Consider the following 20152-nt stretch of genomic DNA (forward strand, 5'->3'; position numbering starts at 1 on the left):
TCACACGAGGGCAAATTCATTATATATGTCACTCCCATAACATCCTCGTAAACAATTCTTTGATTATTTGCCACAATAACAAATCTAAAGCATTACTGAAAATCCGATATTAAATCCCACAGAAACAAACATTCATCTTGTCTTTATGTTTCCTAGTATCCATGTCACCACCCACACTAAACATGTGCATGCACTCATGACAGAGAAAAGCTGCTTGCATAATAAAATGCCAGCGCTCTCTTTTTTTATTAAAGAGTAGACAACGAAGGATGAGATTTAAAATCTGTTGCATTGCCTAAACCGGATATGCAGTGGTCCTCAGTAGATGCACTGTTCCCTTGACAAGCTTAATTATCATCTTATCTGTGCATTTACTGATGAAGATTTTGATCATACTGGCAAGTGTTTCATTTGCCCCCTGGTTGAATAGGTAGTGGTACCAGATAACAGCTATTACACTTGGGATCTTACAGTGTAGAAGGAAACCACATCAAATTTGGTTATGATGAAATACAATTTCCCTCAAATGTTAAATTGCCCAAGGTTTTTTTTAATTTAAAATATGACTTTGGACTGCTCATGAATGCTCAAGTTTTTCATGTATTTTGAGACTGTGAATGATATATTTAAATTTTCAATACTAGTGAATGTGGTAGATGCAGAATATTTGTACCTGACTTATTTTGGGAGTTTGTTACATTTGTTGATTATATAAATAAATAAAACTATGCAAGATCTTAGTGTGAATAGATTTTCTTTTGGCTGTTGTGTTTAGATGTAAGGAAAAAAAACATTGTATCTAGTCAGCTAAAGCTGTCATTCAGCTGAGTAATAAAATAATTAATAACTCACCTGCAGTTGTCTCATTTAACAAACTCTCCTTAAACTTAGAAATTAGACATATCAAGTGCATGATGTTACAAAATCATCTGTAAAGATTGCAAACAAGCTGTCTAGAAACGGCTTTTTAAAAATTTGGATTATTACATGCAAATTTTAAGCCAAATTGAGTATTTAAATATTGCATTCTTTCTTTTATTCTTAATTAAAGAATGCAAATCTTCATCAGTCTTAATAGCCTCAATCGAATTACTTTTGCAATGAAGACTTCACGCTAACTTGTGGAGATTTAACCACTAGAGGCGCTGTAGAACACTCTCTTTAAAACTGGTCACACCTGCTTTGGCCATCTGTAATAACTGCAGTGATTATTGGATTATTACATTATATCCCATCATGGGATATTTTAATGTTGTATTTTTGTACTTCGTTAAAATTCTGTAAAATTCTGCGTTAATAGGGTCAGTTTAATTACTTTTCTAATGGAGACTTAAAGCTTCCTTGTGGAGATTTCACCACTAGAGGCGCTGTAGAACAATGCATTTAAAAACTGGTCGTTGTGACACAAATAGTTTCTATGGTTAATGCAGAGAGTATAGTCATGCAAATTTATAAACCATATAAAGAAAGAAATGCATACAAAAATAATAAGAAATGTAGATTACAATGTAGATATTAAAACATTGAAATGCATTAAACATAATTTCAAAAAAAAGAAACATTGGTTAAAACTCAACTGAAATAAATGCCAGAAATGATATGAAAAATACCAGAATACATTTTTACTACACACACTGGAGTTTGTGCCATTCACCTCGACTTTAGTATTTGGATTTTCCTTTAGCAGTTTTATGATTTCTGCTTGAACAGATTAACTGTTAAAGTCGCTTTGTTCCATTTTCATGTGATCTTATGTCAGTTTCCCAATAACCAAACAAGTGACATTACAGTATATCGTTTTACGACGGGTTTCATGATGTCGACCGAGCGGTTACTTGGGTTTACTGTGTAAATGCAATCCTGAGATTACAGCAAACTTTCGCTTTAAGAATCTGTGTTTTTGATTTCGCTCGAGTAGTACATTCAGTTTGGTACTAACTGTGTAAATAAGTGTGATTACAGTGTGTGTCACTTTAAGAGTCAGTCTTCGGATGGCTTCTTGATATTAATAGAGCTGCTGTGTCTTCCTCCTCTGACGTAATGCCCACAGCCTACAGAGAGACAGGCAGAGAGGTCCTGTCACAGCAAAGCGATAACACTAGTCTGAAAAAAAATTACAGATTTTTCAGCTTATCTACTTTTGTTTGCTGTGCCCAGCAAACCCATCCACGGCTGAATAACATAACTATACCTTCGGAATATTGCAATACCTGAGCCAAACTCACTCAGTAATGAGTCGGTATTAGCCTAGTTTCATGTGCTACCGCGAAGCCTTAACTATCTCTCTTTCCCTCTCAGACCAAAGAGGAAAAAAAAGAAAAGAAAGAGAGAGACAGCCAAGACACAGTCACCCCGTCCGACATCATCAACAAACAAAAACCCCACAAAGAGACGAAGCAGCCAGCCAGCCACCATCTTAACAGGCTGCTGAAAGAGACACACACAGAGAGAACAGAGGCTAATGCTTATTTTTGATCAACAGGTAAGCAGCACCAAAAGAAACACTTCCAGCACAAATGCACACCATGCATACAGCCCTCTCTGTTGGTGCAGAGGCATTGTAAACGGCAAAAGAAGAAGAGAGAGAGAGTGAGGGAAAGCAAAAAAATGCATCGGCGATGAACGCTTTGGAGTTGTACACGGCGAAATGCATGCTCTCGGACAAGTGGGAAGATGTAACGTGTTCGTCTTAAAAGGGAAGCCGTGTGCGATTAGGAGGCGAAATATCGCTCTGTTAGCTGTTGGTAGTTTTACGACGGGCAGCAGTCGGTTTGCGTCTTATGTAACTAACGGCCTGAGCGGCGTCGGTAAGGAAAGAGGGATCTGCTGAATGAGAGAGAGGGAAAAGAGCAGCACCGCTTTGAATTCACATGGCAATTTACATTTAGGTTAGGACACCCAAACGCCACACAAATACAAATTGGGGGGCTACTGGGGGAACCGCTCTGATTTTAAGACTGAGTTTGAAGCCAGCAACAAGGGGACGTGGAGTGACTTAGTCGCCTCAAGTAGGTTTGTGTATTCTCCTTTCTCAAAGTTTTGTTTCTTGATTTTATTTATTTACTTATGTCGCGTCAAGTCACGTTAAATGACACCGATTTCCTAGAAGCCAGTGACTTGGAGTGATTTATTTATTTTTGTGTCAGCACAGGGTAACTCTTGTAAAACTGCACGCTTACCTCTTGGTTATTTTCATTGATAACTTTTTTTTTTCATTGCTATTCTGACTGCAAACTTGATACTCAAGTTCAGATTTCTTGCTTCTCTGAATGACGCATGTCGCAGAGACACAGAGACGGACAGAGAGAGGGGGGAAAAGGGGGTTTTGAAGCCCGAAAGATGAACGCAGTTAACTTGCTTGTTGTTTTCTGGACTTAAAGCGGAAAGAAGCGTGAGTCCACATCACAGAGATTGCGTTTATCAACCGGTTCAAAGACCGTTTGGCGCTGTTTGTTTGTTTGTTTGTTCTTATGTTGTTTGTTTTGCACCTCTTTCATTGTTAGGAAACTCGCGAGCGCATGGTGGATGTGAATTGTCGTAAAGGATACCCCCCCCCCCCCCCCCCACTCCTCCTCCTCTAACCCCCTCCCCGATCATCCTCTCTCTTATCAACTTTTGAAGAAAACAAGTGCCTCTTAGCTCAAATCTTTGCGAATTTATTGGTTTCCTCGCTGTTGGACGTTTCACGAGTGATGCCGGGAAGGCATGAGTTGCATTTCCACTTAACTTTGAAAAAGTTTCCCCCCCCTCTCTTTCTCTCTCTCGCTCTTCGGTCGTAAGAAACTGTGATGTTCCTTTGAGATAAGGGGAGCTGGGTAGGCATGACAACTCTGTGGGGAGAGCAGAGTATGTGAAGCCAGCACAATGAGGCACACACTGCAAGGAAGCTTTTTACATAGTCCTTCAGCAGAGTTCTCCAGTTCTGGCCCCCAAAGAACCCCTTATGCGTGGAGCAACTTTTATTCAGCAGATAACCTCAGTGGGCTTTTTTTTTTTCACCCCCCCCCACTTCTTTTTCCTTAAAGAAAAGCAAGACCCTGAGACTTAACTGTGACACTTGTTCACAGCTGTCTGAGGTTACACTTTGTTTTTTTATGAAGCAATTAATTTATTCATTGGGCCCTTTCAAAATTGTCCCACAGCCCTTTAAATGTAGCTCCATGGCATTTCAGCGTTAAGCAGAAAATGCTTAAAAGCCACTGCAAAGACTTTAAAAAGCAATTTCAAGTTGATATCTTGAGTTTTTATTTGTATCTTAAATGCCCAACTTCTTGGCCACGACACGGTGGAAAAGTTTCACAGTCGTTTCCCTTCAACTCAAAACTGTGTGGACCGTTTGAGGGGGAAAAAAGTAAAATAATACAACTTGTGAAACTTTTAAGGTTTAGTTTGCATTTCCCGCAGCAGTCTGACACACGGCTGATTCTGAAACTTCGAATATTGAGCATTTGTTTGGACTTCTTCAGCAGAAAAGCCGTTCCTTCATGCACGAGCGATTGGCAGCATCGTAAGTCACACGTATTCTGTAAGATATGGGATTATGACAGATTATTTTTACTTTGGGGGGAAAAAAAGTACATTAATGTGATTTAATCAGCTTCATGGGTAACATTTTCTAGCAGTGCTTTCACATCTGCTTTCCAATGCATGCATGCATAACATTGGTGTTTTTTTTAACAGTTCCACAAATTCCAGTATGCGCAATCAAGTTTGTCTTCTGCTCTTTATTATAGTGAAAAAGTCTGAATGGGACGATTCAGTTAGTTTTATCACAGCACATAAATAAACTTGGATGAAGTGATTTTTATCAGAAAAGAAATCCTACTTTAAATCTTTTTTTAAAGATGAAGGTAACATTTTTATGCCATATTGTGTCACTATATCTTTTTTGCTTTAGATCCGCTACACTTCAGCTTTGGGTATAGTCGCTGCAGACAGTCCAAACCCCCCCCCCCCCCCCCCCCTCACCAAAAAAGAAAAACAAAAAACGTGTTCCTATTACCGAAGACATCGTGCATGTAATGAGTCCCTGTCAAACTTTTTATAACTTCAACCAATGTTCTGTAAAATTAGTTAAAACACTTTATCCGCCGATGTGTCAATCCAGCTCCGTAACGTTAAAACATTTTCCGCTCTCCAGACACTGGATATTATTGTATCGTACAGCTTTGTTCATAGCCGCTATTAAATGTCAAAACAGTTGAGAACTTCCTAAAGAGAACCCCCCCTGCTTGTAAAACTCATTCCCGTGTGTGTGTGAGACAGAGCGGGAGACAGCGCAGCACTTTTTCCTGTGCGTCTGTATGTGCTGTGGAGACAGCCGTGGCTTCGCTCATATGGCTGCAATATGTGAAGTCTCTCTGTGGTGGAACTCGCAACAGAGAAAGTTTGTAGAGACGGGGAGAGAGAGGGAGAGAGAGAGAGCACACATGGAGCGAGGGAAGTCAGAAATGTCCTGTTCAACTAGCTGGAATGTATCTCCTGTGTTTTATTGATGGTTTGATGTTCTGTAAGACATGAGGAACAACTGTAGTGATTTTGTGGGCTGCCATGCATTTGTCTTTGGTCGTTTCAAAGCGGTGCCGCATTACATGGGGAGAAAAAAGGCCAGTGCGAAATGGAGTGTAAAGGGAGACTTTAACTTAGAGCAAGTGGGTTTTTTTGAAGTAGTGATTAAACTGGTAGACGTGTGATTGATTTTGTTGATCCAGGGAAGCTGTACAAACCTGACGCGGCTGTGAATTTTCCAAAGTAAAATCGACAATCTTGCCTACCCTAAAAAACGTTAACAGGATTGCTGCAAGTTTGTAAAACTTTCAGCGAAGCCCCCGCTGTTTCTCCTCTACAGTAAAAGCTTTTCGGGGGGAAGTAAAGTATGTTTGCCTAACGCTGAGGTCTAACACTACTAAAGGGAATGCAGTGTAATAATTTGACCTCTAATCCGTTGTTGCTGTCTCTCTCTTTCTGGTCCGGACTGATGTGTGTCCTTTCTCCGAGCTTTTGCGGCATTTTGTTAAACTGTACATCATAACTAACAAAGAGCTGATTGTAGTAATTTGTAATTGTAATTGTAGTTTTGTTTTAATATTGAATAGTTTAAAAAATAGATGTTGACCTGTTGACCACTACGAATCAGTCTGTGAGAACACTTTTTCTTTCACTTTTTGCAAATTTTAAAAAAATAAGGAAACTCTTTCTTAAATACTTTATGGCAAATGTTGAACTACTCCCAACATTCACTGTTTCCAATAGCAGGAAAAGATAGCATCTATTAGAGATTCAGTCGTTATTCATCTCGAGCCTGCCTGCAGTTCATTTAAAGGAAACATCCATTTGTCACTGATAGTTTACTTAAAGAAAAACAAGGCTTTCTGTAAGGCTTCTGGCTCTTTGGCTCAGAGTTCTCTAGCTAGCACATTTTTTTGTTTTGTTTTTTTTTTATTAACAAGTCTTCTGTTTTGCTCATATCCTCAGGACACAATTGTTTTTAAATTATTTTACTGTGTGTGCATATTTTGGGTCTATTATTGCTTATATTCAGTGCTTGCAGCATTGGTTATACAGGGATTTGAGCTTATTCTCTCGTTGCATTTACTGGAAGTCAGTCTGGAAAAGAGTGTCTGCTAAATGCCCAAAATGTCATCCCCACTCTGTCTGTGGTTACTGCAGTCTTGTTTAGGCTTGACTTTGTCTCTAATGTCTTTGGTCTATTTTAGACTTTTAAGTCTGTCTTTTTAGACCGCCTGCTTCAGATAACGAGCACATGGTCTTGGTTTAGGGTGAAATGATTCTTTTTTCTCTCTTAGTATTTAGATTTATTTGGGGGTGGGGTGGAGAGGGGATACGAATCCTAAATATGGGGGATTTTTGCCTTCCTTTGATCTAAGATAATAAAAATCCTTCTGCCACGTTACTGTAAAGACCGATGAAGTAGTGGGACAGAAGATTAAGACGTGTACCCGCCGAAAGTAGTGATAAAGCAGCAGTACAGCCCTGTGGTTATAAAGGCTTTCCTGTTTCCAAAAGACGCGTAACTTTTAAACTCACCGACACCATGCGAATTCCTGTGCATCACTTAAATGTCTCAACTGTGCCGTAGACAGCAGTTGTTCTAAATCTGTCTTTCCCATGATCAGACTTTAATTACGAAACCCATCTTTGGCTTGTTAGTTGTGTCAGGGCAGTTGGTAAATGAAACCTACAGGTTGAGTGAGTGGCGAGCCCTGCCTGCTTTGACTCAGCAGTATCACACTGATGCCTCCCATACACCCGTGCGTTCAGATATCAATCACATTTCATTTGAGCGTCAAAGTTGTGCAAAACGCTGTGGAACATTTGATCCAACCCTTTGATAAATGAAGTTCTAAACAAGTTCCAAGTTAAAAAACAAAGAGCTCACATGCTGCTCTATAAAATATGTACATCAAGTATGGAACATTGTTAATTTTATTCCACAAAAGTTGTTGAACATTTCAGATGTTGGAGAGATTTGACCTTATGCTTTACTCATACAGACAGTCATTGTGTGGCTTGAAAATGCTGCCTCGACTTCTACCTTTTCTCGAGGTTTACAGCAGGCGCTCCCATTGGTTTGAAGAAAAAAAAAGTTGACAGCCATATGTCATTAAGAGAGAATTGTAGCCTATAAACAGCTGTCAGTGATGCTCTGGAGAATAAGTAAAGAGCCTGGAAGTCTGATCAGGTTTACTTGAATGAAAAAGACCTTAATGTGTTTTAAATCTTGGTCCCTCAAAGACCTTTGATAACTCTGCAAAACAAGATAGGAGCAAAATGTCTTTTATTGGGACTTGCATATTCCATCAAGCTATGTACACTCTTGTGTTAAAAGTTAATATGGTAGATTTTTGTAGTTTCCTTGAGAAAGCAACCAAATAGTTTCACATGTGAAAGTTGCATAAAAGTCCAGAAAGGGTGAAAGGTGACAATTACCTGTTGCAATCAACAAAGAATAAAAGTTGTAATTGCAGTGAATCATCAGTGAGATGTCCCTTGCAAAACCAGTTTCTCCTTGGCTCTTACTGTAGTGGCTCTACGATACTTGCTGCTGTCATTGCATTTCATTTACATTCGTCATTTTCTTTTGCTAACTTGATTTATTAGCGCGCAATGTGAAAAAGCAACCCGGGCCGATTTGACATAGGGTCAAGAGCGAGACGATCCATCACAGGAAACGTGCAGGTTGAGGCGTTTGTAGGTGTTTTTAGGTTTATCTCATTGTATGCACATATTAGAGGACACATTATGTAAAGCTTTGCTGCTAGTCTGTATCTTGACACTAACAGAGAGATCAGGAAGAGAGGATACGGTCTAATCACTTAAAATGTGGAAACTCACATGCTTCACGTAAAATAGTGCATTTCTATAAAATCCTTAATTTCTGTATAAAAATGTAAAGTTAAGTATACCTCAAACAGTCACCATTGTATAAGGGACAGAGTAGAGACATCCATACTGTAATACACTGATTTAAATGTAAACATCAATTTAATTTCAAAAAGTAAGTACATGTTGTCTGCATTTAGACTTACTTTGCTGGATGATTTTGATCGTTGCAAACTTCAATTGCAAACATCACAAATACAACATTACGAGTGCGTTTCTTTACTGTTTTTCTTAACGGTCTTAAGTAACGAGCATGGCTCCGTCTGTAATTTCTTGCCGTTTTCACACAGCACCCAGCAGGCAGACAGTGAAAATTAACTATGGAAATTGTGACAGTGGCATAAGTGGCAGGAATCTGAATGTGATTTATGTTGTAAGCTTCTTTGTGTTGAAGCTGAAGCGGCTGTGCAACACGCAGATGGAGGGTGCTGTACCATTTTTCTCAAGTACTGTATGCGTAATTCAGTGAGACTTTTCTCAAGTAGAAGAAGTGTCTTTTTTTTTTAAATCAAGGAAGCTGCTTGGAAACGAGTTATCTTGCTCCGAAGGGAGGAAAGATTGATTGTGAATGAGAAGTCATTCTATATATTTTTTCATGGCTGTAAATAAGAACAAAATCCACCTGTTTTGTAGTAAGAAATTGTAAGATCAAGCTTTTTCCAGTGTTCAGGGTTGGAGATTTGCTTTCTCTTAACAAGTTCTAAAGTGGGCGGCACATTTGTGTTACAATAACTGTATTTCATGTCTCATCAGTTTTTAGTTTAGTACAATCTGGGCTAATTCGACAGATAATTTTCTGCGTGATAACTACAGTATTTTTGATGTGGTTGTTGACTGTTTACTGTTCACTATATAGTTTTAATATGGCATCCGTTCCTGCAGCATATCTTTGCACATCTTCGCATGCTTGGCCTGCAGTATCAATAAACATTCATCTCCAGACAGTTCAGCGTTGTTGATAGATAGCTATCAGTTATTGTAGGAGCCCACTGGCGCTTATCTTCTCCTCTTGAGGTCAGATCTATCTCATTCGCTGCATGGCTATGATTGAATTGACTCACTGATTGTTTATTTCTACACTGAAGGTTAACTGTCTGCTCTGTCAACAGTCAAATCAAGAACCTGCACAACATGTACGCACAGCTTAGATTTCTTAGCTCTTGAAGTGCCTCTTTCTGTTTCATTATCTCCAAATCTCTGCCTCCTATTTTTACTGTAATGCAAGACAAGAAGGACTGTTAGTGTCATGTGTGCCCAATCATCCTGTAATCACTGTCAAAACACTTAATTTACTTGCTTGAAGATTGCGTTTAACTTTCACTTCAGCTGACATTTGTTTGCTCTTGTGCGCTCTCTCATTCGCAATCGTGATTCTTTTGAGGTTTGATGAGGCACACTTTTCTGTGGCAGCGTTTGACGCTCGATCCAGTGCTTGTCTTGTAGTCATACAACAGTACTGCTGCCTAATGCCTGTTTATTTTATGGATGGGTGTAATTGTATGTGTGATGTACTCTTAAGCTCTCATTGCATTGACATATGCTTACAGTTTCAAGTCTGTCCAATATAAAAATTGCCATTTTGTTATATGTGAATCTGTAGTTTCTCTTCTGTGATTATCTGCAGCCAAGCAGTTTGTTTACCTTGAAAGTGTTTGCATGTCCTTGTTACAACTATAGACCTGCTGAGGAACAAACTTTACTTCTACTGTCTTAAAACTATCGGCTTGTCTCTCTCCCCTCTCCTCTCTGCACACACACACACACACACACGCACGCGTACAGCCCCATTAGTATTGTAGTCTGGGATCAGACTAAAACATCTGGTGGCTGAGTAACTTTTCAAAGTAGTCTTTGTCCTCACTCTGGTGCATGTATGCGTGTGTCTCTCACTGTGCGCTTTTCTCTGCGTGGTTGTGTGTTAGAAGGGGCAGACTTTTTATGGCGTCCCGTCAAATTAAAACTATGATTTAAGCGACTAACATTGTTTTTTTCATTAAAGCACATAGCCACACGTTGCTTCTCCTGATTTATTTTTTCTCGTTCTTTTCTTCTGCCTGTGGCTGTGTGGACTATTTAGTCTGTAGAAAATAAAGATGAGGGAATACGGATTAGGAGTGGAACTGTAATTCTGCTGTAACTGTATTTCATGAAGGGCCAGTCTAGCCTGGCCTGATGTGTTATTTTATTCATGTATCCCTGGCTGGTTGCCCTATAACAGAAGGCAGCAAGAAGCACAGGGAGATATGACACCCTTTCAACTTGCTTCTGGTCTGGCTTGACATTTCTGAAAGAAGCAGAAAAATGAAGTTAGACATAGCTAACTGCCTCACCTGTTCTCTGCAGGATGGTGCTGGGCTTGGTTTTTGATATTGTAAAGTAATTGTGCGATAGCAGCTTTGGGCTTTAGAGGGTACACCCCTGCAGACAGTTAGAGCAGATGCCCTCAGGGCTTCTCTTCAAGCCACATAAACGTTGAAAAGGCAGGGACTAATCTTCTCTCCCAGCAGTGAAGAGTGCTTAATCAGCACATTTGAAGGTGTTGTAGCTTGTTCTGGTACAAGGACTTTTTAAATGTATGAAATCTAATGCAGTAAATTGTTTGAGTTAAAATGAAACACTTGACTTTGGGCACCAAGCCACAACCTTTTGGCTGAGGTACTCCCTCCCTCCATTTGGAATTTTATATCTGTGGGGTAGCAGGGTTGTCTTGTGGCTGTTTGACAATGTTGAATGGTTAATGGTTAGATATAGCCATTGAACATGCTTTGTGGTTAATGGCTTTAAATGATGTGATCTAAGAATAATATTGTTTTAAAGGGATTTCGGGCTGATGTAAAATTGGGTATCGTGTATCATGCAATAGGGATTGGTACCAGCTATTACTATTTTGGATAGTAATGGAATGGATAGTTAGCACTCTTTATTGATACCAAAATTCTAAAATTCTAAAAATGTAACAGTATTTTTTTTGACTGTAAGTACCATAGTCAATGTAAGTACTGAATAGAATTTTGAAAAAAATGTATAAAAATACTAATGAATACTAAATTTAGCTATTTAGCTATTAGCAATTGCCTGATAACAACATTAGCCATCTGCTAATTTATTATTAATGTAGCATCTGGTGGCAGTGGCTAATTATTAAAATGATGAAATTCTGAGCTAGGTAACAAGTGTTATCACTCCTGCCTGTCTGTAATGTGGACAGACAGTATTCATTTAACAGGATAACGCAACTATTCATAGTTCAGTAGGCCGAAGATGAGAAAAGTCTACTAGCAGCTAAACAGGAACGCGGTAGCTGAACTTAGCAATTGTATTTGGTAAGTTAGCAACAGAAATATGGTGCCGAGTCACCAGAAGTGTAGAAAATAAACAGGGAATTAGATGAATAAATTTGCAGTACTGCACAAGTATTGTTTTAATTTTTTTTTTTTAAATGTATACCTATAAATTGGCTGTGAATATAAAAAACTTGAAACAGTTCAGTGACTTTCTATAACACAGTTTTCATCGTTTCCGTTGAACAAACAACAACTAAAAAAATGAAACCCCCCCCAGCAAAATGAAATAACCTTAGTGCCTGCAGTTTCACTATTAAATTATACTGTTACCTTGAGTGCAGAAAAAATTCAGTAAAAGTTATTGTGAATGCAAATAGCAAGTCGTATTGTTAAAGAAGAAAAAGGTTATCAGTTTAATTAACGTCACCTAACGATGAACCTGTGCTCAAATGCAAGATTATTGCGTTTACTGTGGAAGTAACCTAAATGGATTGTTTTCTCAGGGCTCACCTTTGGGTCCCAAACAAGTATTTGAAATGCAAAGAGAATTTGTTACCATCAGCATGTTTCTCCTTATGGATAAATGGTATTTGTGATGGTCAGCATAAACATATATGTCTGTATCTGCAACATTCCTGTACTCCCCTTTCAAAGATCTGATATTTTTCATTGGCAGCTTTTTCTTTTTCTTTGTTTCTTTAAAAAAAGGCTTGTCATTGATAAGCTGTGTGTAATAGTGTGTTTTTGAAGTATCTGCAGTGTGTTTGAAGAAGTGGATGCACGGATAGATGGATGATGGAGGGAGGGAGGTGGTTCTTTTTTGAAATGGAAATTAAGGGGGCACACATCTGGGGGTCTTTGAGACTTTTGTGAAGGGAGACGAAGAGGTGGGTGTCAGAGGCCCACAGTCAGAAGTGTGTGGATATATGTGTGGATGCAGTAAGTGGGGGGTTGGTGTGATAAAGAATGGACAGAGAAAGGGATAGTTTCTCATTTTTTGTGGTAGGAAAGAGTTTATAAGGAAAATAGGATAGCGAGGGTGTCTGCCTGTCTGTGTTGGACAGTGGTTTGGTCCTCATAGAATGATGGATGGATGAATGGACACACTGATGGCGAAAGGAAAGGAAATAAAAGGAGGCTGCGATGGACATTAATAGAGAAGGAGATGAAGCTCAATATGTACAGCAACAATAGAATAGAGATAGAATAAGAAGAGAAATGGAAAGGAGGAAAGAAGGATGAACAACAGAAAGATAGATGGGGACTGTTTTGCATAGGCAGGAGGAGGAAGGGGGAAAAGTGGGGCGAGAAAGGGGGCAAAAGATCACTTACTGTGGTTGAAAACTTTACGGCTGACAGTTAAATTTTCTTCAGGCCAATGTGTGTGAGTTGCGGTGGGTGGAAAAGCACAGTGGGGGGCATGGCGTTTGTTCTGAAACATGGCTTTTGGGCTTTTTAGTGCTTCACACACAAGTTGTCCTCTCCCCTTTCTTTACAGGCTGATTTCATCTAGCTGTGAGAATCTCTCTCTCGCCTCCACTCTCTCTTTCGCTCTTTTTCGCCCCTCCCTTTTGCTCTTTTAGAAAAGTCAGTGAGTCAGTGAAATGATCAGATTCCCATGTGCCACATAAAAAAAATGTCAGTTTAATGCGTGAACTACCTTCTTTGGGAGGAGGTTTACAAAATCAGGCTGAATGTTGGGCGATGAGAGATTTGTAATCTCTTCAAGTGGCCACTCCCTTCGCTGCTATGTATTCTTTCAGTTAACACCTGTGTAAAACTTGCTCTTTCTGATACTTGATATCCATTTGATGTGTCAGATTACCCAACACCCCAGTTTTTTTTGTCTGTTCTACATTATGATAAAGATTTTTTTTTTTTAAATAGTAAAAATGTACCTTATCTTTAGAGGTACGTAAATCAGCTTAAACACTGAAGCCATGTTATAAAGGTTAACATAAAACAAAGTTCTCTTGATTTGTTTCCTAAATATATTCTTGTTGCAGTCGAGTGGATTTACACCGTGGACTGACAGCTTCACTTAAAATATAAGATGATAAAGCAAGGAGTTACAGAGATTTAAAATGTCCCTTCTGAATAACACTTAGGAAGGAGGCAACTGTGACAGTGTCTGATTTACAGATTATTATGGAGGAGATAGAGAAAGCAAAGAGAATTGAGAAAACCAGCATGAGGACTAGGAGGTGATAGAACAGCAGAGAGAAGTTAGGAGCATTGCAATGATGTTGAAACTCATTAGAGATCATCTTTGAAGATGTGTCGAATATCGGCACCACAGGAAAGTACAGCCATTTGTGCACTGAGAAAATCCTTTTGAATAGTTTCTGTTAAATGATGAGAAAAGTTTGCCTGTTGTACATGAACCTCCCTGCTGTACTAGTTAGTGCTGGTTTGGGTTACCTGTTTGGTGTCACACCTGTTGTGGTTAAAAGAATCTGTCTGTAGCATTTTTCATGCTTTAAAACAGATGGTAACATAACTTAATAATGTCATCATAAATGTTGTCTTTTATAGTCTGTTAGAGCTCAGTCTAGAAAACAGTCAGCAACCCACGGTTGACAGGGAAAATTGTATACTCCCGGTGTTGGCTCCTGGAAGTTGGGGTGATGTGTGATGCCAAAAACCTCCTTGGGATTGCTTTGGTCGCTAGCAGATAGCTGTCATTTGCAAATTTTCATCCAAGAACCTGCCAAAGATTGGTGAAACTTGAAAAAGTGTGACGCTAACGGAAAGTGTTTGCCTTTGAAAGTGCCTCGCCATTTGCGGGTGAGTTTCAAAAGGCACAGATTTTACTTTGAAGGCAAACGGTCTCCATTTCCATTTTGTGTTGCACTTTTCACAGTGGCACCATTGTTCCTAGACTAGTTAGCAACTGTTTGCAGACATGTCAGGATTTTTCACACAAACTACCGCCACTGTGGCAATATGCGAGTGGCTAAAGCAATCCCAAGCAGGTTTTTGTGTAGCACTGCGTACCACTCTGTGACCTGTTTCAAGTAGCGACTGTCAACAACCGCTTGCTAACCTTTGAGATATACATCTTTTTCCCTTGCAACACATTGTTGCCAGAGGGCTGCCAACCGTCCTGTAGGCCTGTGTGATTTTCTTTGTCAAGGGTGGAATTTTCTGTGACAATTATAGCAATGATATATTTGTGCTATGTCCTGAGTGTCTATGTCAGTGCCAATCTTCTGCTCCACCATAGCGCCACCAGTAAGAGGCACTAGCTAATATTATCTTGGAAAGCCCATTAATCTTGCTGTCAGCATAAACAAGTAATACAGGCTTCAAAACAAACTCCATATAAGGTAAAAGAAAATTATAATTTTTTTCAACTTTGTGATCAAGAGCATTGGCAAGGAAGGGATGGGGCTTAGCCAGCTTAGCCAATTTATGCCTTAGAGAACACTCAAAATAAAGTCAGTTTTAAACAGTGAAGTCTGTTTATTCAAACTGGAATTTTACCAAAATTTGGGGAAAACTAGGAACCTTTGCTTTGGGGATCAATACAGAATTTATAGCTTGTGTCAGCTAATGCTAGCTTGCTTTTAATATATTTGAGCAGTCATGCACATTAACAGAACTGGTCTGATTGCTCATTTGGCTTATAGGTATGTATTTATCATTGTCCTTTAGACCGATTCCACCTCTAACACATTGCACGACCAGGGACAACTGCAGTTTTTCAGTGATAACAACAGTTTACTAGAGTTTATGCAGATAACTTTAATGTGACTAAATTGATAACGACCAGCTGAGTTGATTAATGCGTTGTGAGGAAAAGATGGTAAAAAGAGGGGCACTCTTATTAGTATGTTTAAAATTTTTACCAAGTGCTTTTTAAATGTGGTTTGCTGAATCTGAATTGTTAACCTCAGCTATGTAAGGCGATGATATGACTCTAAGGCAGTACGTCACTTTTTCTATCTCTTTGCAAATGAACACTGCATCACTGAAAATGTAACCTTGCTGCAGTCTAAGAAAATGAAAGATGCTTTGGCCTTCAGTGGAGATCAGTTTTTGCACCCTCATACACGCATGATATCAAAGGTAAGTTAATACAGCATCTCTTAGGCACTAGTAATATCTTTGATTGAGACACTGAAAAAAAGATTCATTAAAGATGTTTTTACTGCAGTGAAAATTATCCCGTATAAAAAATTACAGCAAGCCATTATGAGAAGTTGATTATACTTGTTTTTGAGATTTGATTAAAGCCCTTTTTTTCTTTTAATTGAGCCCAGCCCTGGATTGACATCACTGACAGTCTTCCAGTCTTGCTTCCCGATACTGCTCAATGGAGAAACGCTGCTTCACTTGGCCAGCTTGTAGATAGAAGGGCTCTGGAAAGGAATATAATGTAAACATTGTGGGTTGAAAATGTTCCGTTGTGTGTACGTGTGTGCGTCTTAAGTTTGTCCAGACATTTTTCCCGGCCGCTTGCAGGAAACGTCCGATTCTCCAGCAGTGGAAATATTGTGTGTGTGTGTGTGTGTGGTTGTCTTTGTGTGCATGTGTGTGTATTCCTGAGAGACAGAGTGTTGAATAGCGAATGTGGCGCAGTGCGTGCATGATCTAGTGTATTTGTCTGTTTCAGTTTGTGGATGTGAGTGTGTATGACTGATGTAATGTTTGAGCCTACCCAGACAGACAAACCAAACCAAGGCACACACACACAAACACAAGCATGCATGGGTGTGTGCGTGTACTCAAAATCATCAGATATGTCTGGCAGACTTCGGCAGGCTCGTGGAATGCATGTGTGTAATGCGTGTGTGTTTCTGGCAGAGCTGTAGTTTGTTTTCCGTATTTTGGGGGAAAAGACAGCTAGGCAAGAGTCAACAATCAACTTGTTGATTTATGCAGCTACTAGTTCCTTCCATTACGCCTACAACTACCACTGAAGCAGAGTTTGTTCTCCATTATTTTTGATGTATGAGAGTCTTAGCTGTGGAGAGCAAGGTCAGAATCAACAGTCCCCTGTTGATTTATGCATCTCCCGGTTTCCTGCTACTATCGTACATCAAGGCGGGACATTAGCACTGTCCACGAGGCAAATGTGGATACTCATTTGACTGTGGTTGGTAAGTTTGTCTCCTCTACCAGCCTCAACTGCAGTTAACTAGTAATTAGTTGAGCTTTCTCTTTTCTTGTTTTCTAAGATGTAGCAGATTAATTTGCTCAGCAGTTTCAAAACCACTTGTAACACTATGTAGTAAAGTATAGTTTTCTTTATATTAATAGTGTTACTGGTGGCAACGGTGATGCTGTTTTAGACTAATTTCCAAACCCCACAGGAAGAAGTGGACTAATATCAGTCCTACAACTGTTTATTTATCCACTCAGGGGGAACCTATGTATCACAGGAAAGCTGTGCTATGTCAGCAACTTGCACGTGCATATGTGTCAGAGAAAAGTCTAAAAGCTGTGGGTGTTGCATACAGTAATGAATAGGTAAGCCACTCCCTCAGCTTTAACCTCAGCAGCTGAAAGATCTGGTTGATCAAGGTCACTTAGTGGTGTGATTCACAAGAGAGCAGAAGCACTGGCACAGTGTGTTTGCTCGCTTGCCGTGCAGACGGTCAGATCAATGCAAAATGTAGAGCAGAAGTTTTAATTGTGTTCTTTGGTGTGGTTGAACATGTGCATGCTTGATAGGATGATGTTCCTATCTATCTGTCTATTAACTAGCTATTAACTATCTATCTATCTATTAACTATTATTTTAGTTAATCTGCCGTCACTTTTCTTGATTTGTTAGTCAATCCACCTAAATATTCAATTCACTGTGGAAAAAAAATCAATTCTCAGATTAGGGAAGGGGGAACCAAGGAATTGGAACGTTTGAATGGTCACACACTGCGGTGATCAGCTTATCAGATAATTGACTTTTTCAGCTCTGCTTTTATTTAACAGTGTGAATTTTAGTGATCTGTTAGGAACATGGAAATATTCTTTTTGTTACCTTAGACGTAGTCATCAGAACATTGTTTTTGTCATGCATGCCAACACAAAAGTGTCTGGCTGTATTTTACCTGATCTTAATGGAGTTCATTTTTTGTTCCATCAGGACCTTATGGTTAAGGTTATTTGATGTTCTCCATAGGCCAATCATTGTCTCGTCACTGTACAAGATTGTCTGCACTTTGTATGATCTGCTCTGTTGGGGCATTGACTGCTTTGATTAACACTTGCTTCGTCTCTTCTCCTAATATTAATTTAATTTACGATTTTGGAAGAAGACAACTTTCTTTGATTGACAAGCTGTTTGCAATCACTAAACAAATTATTATGAGAATCTCAAGAGTAGTTTAATAGTTTCCTTTGTTTACCTGACAGTAAAATTGGAAAGCTCCACATCCAGCTTTATGGTTTTGCACCTGCTACTCAGTACGTTTTATGCCGCGGATAGAACGGCAAAGCTCTGCGTGCAGCTCTTGCTGCTTTTGCACTGCTTTTTTGGTATGATCTGCAGGGAACCGGCCGGAGAGCACTGAATCATAGTAAACCTCATTTGCATACAGTGCCTGCTTGTACATCGTTGATGCTTAAACCAAACAGGGGGACGATAATTCCATGACATCTGAAAAGACTGATAACTACCTGTCAGCACAGTTTGTCTGTATTGATCCAAGATAACGATTTTACTAGTACATAGAAAGATCTTTAGTTAGTGTATTTAAAATCCTAACAGCAAAAATGACCACAATAATCCATTTAAGCTGGAACGGTTGAGTTGAGCTGAATATCAAACAATGTACTCTCTGTGCTCTAATTGGTGAAACATGGAGCATAACTCTGCCTACATAAGATCTGAAAAGGCAACAAGACACATCAAAACGGCCCTTCAAAGACAATTATTTTCCTTGGGACAGCAGAGGAAAAAAAATTGCCGAAAGATGAGGAAGAAACGAGTGTAATTAGTTTGACCAGCATGTCATTTGAGCCGGCATTAGCAATAACAAATCAGAAAACAATAAAAGATGAGGACAAAGATAAATTGAGGGTCTTGTGTTTCGTGACAAAAATGATTGTAAATGAACTCGAGTGCTATGTTTGTCGTCGTGGATTTACACTAAGTCTGTGCGTCTGTTGGAGGCAGTGAGAGCATGTAACGCGTGTGTGCGTCTGTTTGCATGTGCGTGCGTGCTTCGGAGCGAGCTGAGAGCTGGCGAGTGGGCATGTGTGTGTAATCATGTACGTCAGGCCGTCATGAATGGTGTGTTTGAGACAGAGCGGAGTGTGGAGTTCCTCAGGCTGGACCAAATTGGAAACAGAAAAACAAACATTGCCTAGGAACCCCCGCTTTCCACCTCCCCCCATCCCCCCCTCGTCTGCTGGCTAGTGGCGCAGTCCAACCTGTCTGGGACAATGTAACAGTCTATGGCCGGACTGGACCACACGCATTCACAAAGTGTGTGTGTATGGGGGGGTGGGGGGCTGCGGGAGTGAGCGCAGAAGGGATGGGGGGGCTGTGGCGGTGGTTGGGAGGTGGGGGGTATCTCAGCCACAATGACAGTTGGAAAAACAGTCAGAAGAAACACATTAATGTGACAGCGAGCTCAGTGATGAATTGATGGGAGAGAGACATGGAACGGAGAGAGGGAGAAAAACGTGAAGTTGATGGACGTGAGCTTGGGAAATGGAAGTTATACTAGAAAAAGAGATGAATGAATGCAAGAAAACAAGAAAAGTCATAGTGGAAGTTAAAAAAAAAGAAAGGAAGAAAAAGAAACAGAGAATACAGAGAAAAACACCAAAGAAGCAAAAAACAGTGATTGAGAAAATGAGTAAGCAGGGGCTGACTGAGTCAGAGTTCCACAGGAAAAAAAATATTTAAAGCTATACTCACTCTTAAGATAAAGAAAACTTTTCTTTCCTCTTTTCTTTTCCTTTTGTGAGAACTGCTAATGAATAAGTTGATTCTTAGATTTCTCTTTTTCTGCTTTGAAAAGAACATTCGTCCTCTCCGTTATAACGCTGTTATTACATGATGTGGTCGATCATGTAATAACCGGAAGCATGTCTGCTTGATGTGATACTGGAGTTCTCACCTTCTTTTTTTGTTTGTTTGTTGTGTTCTTTGTTTGTTTGTTTTTTGTTTGTTTTTTTGTGGTGTGGACACTTTCACAAGGTTACCTATGGACAACTTTTTTCCAAGTGCCTACCTGGAAATCATCGTGTTTTTTTCTGAGAAGTTAGTTTTTAATCCTGAAAAACAGCACTGTTTTAAGATGGGAGGGTCTTTAAAATGACTCATAATTTCAGTAATGACTCATAATGTTCTTGGCTTTTATTGCCAGCAATTTTTCTTGCGAAACAGCAGATATCCATTTTCAGATAATGATAGCCTCCAGTTCTGGTGTGCTAACTTTCTATCTATAGCCCAAACAAAGTTAGAACTGTCTGTGGAAGTGGTCAAGACCGCTGAACAGGTATTGAAT

At 39.5% G+C, this 20152-nt stretch overlaps 2 protein-coding genes across 4 annotated transcripts in view; both read left to right on the forward strand.

The window, feature by feature from the left end:
* The window catches only part of LOC146643760 (uncharacterized), a 403826-nt gene that overhangs the window by 196120 nt on the left and 187554 nt on the right, over nt 1-20152 (forward strand). The gene's annotated exons all lie outside the window — the stretch shown is intronic.
* trps1 (trichorhinophalangeal syndrome I) overlaps nt 2060-20152 on the forward strand; it is a 137176-nt gene continuing 119083 nt past the window's right edge. Inside the window, exon 1 of one of the 3 annotated variants that reach the window (XM_085395613.1) lies at nt 2060-2482. The gene's annotated coding sequence lies outside the window, so the exon portion shown is untranslated. Of the gene's footprint in view, nt 2483-2650; nt 3013-20152 lie in introns of those variants that run through there. The other 2 variants (XM_085395611.1, XM_085395614.1) reach the window with 2 other exon arrangements.

This window comes from Rhamphochromis longiceps, linkage group LG22 (assembly GCF_057381845.1).
Source record: "Rhamphochromis longiceps isolate RC_006_pf linkage group LG22, R_longiceps_female_GT1.1, whole genome shotgun sequence".
Lineage (NCBI taxonomy): Eukaryota > Metazoa > Chordata > Actinopteri > Cichliformes > Cichlidae > Rhamphochromis > Rhamphochromis longiceps.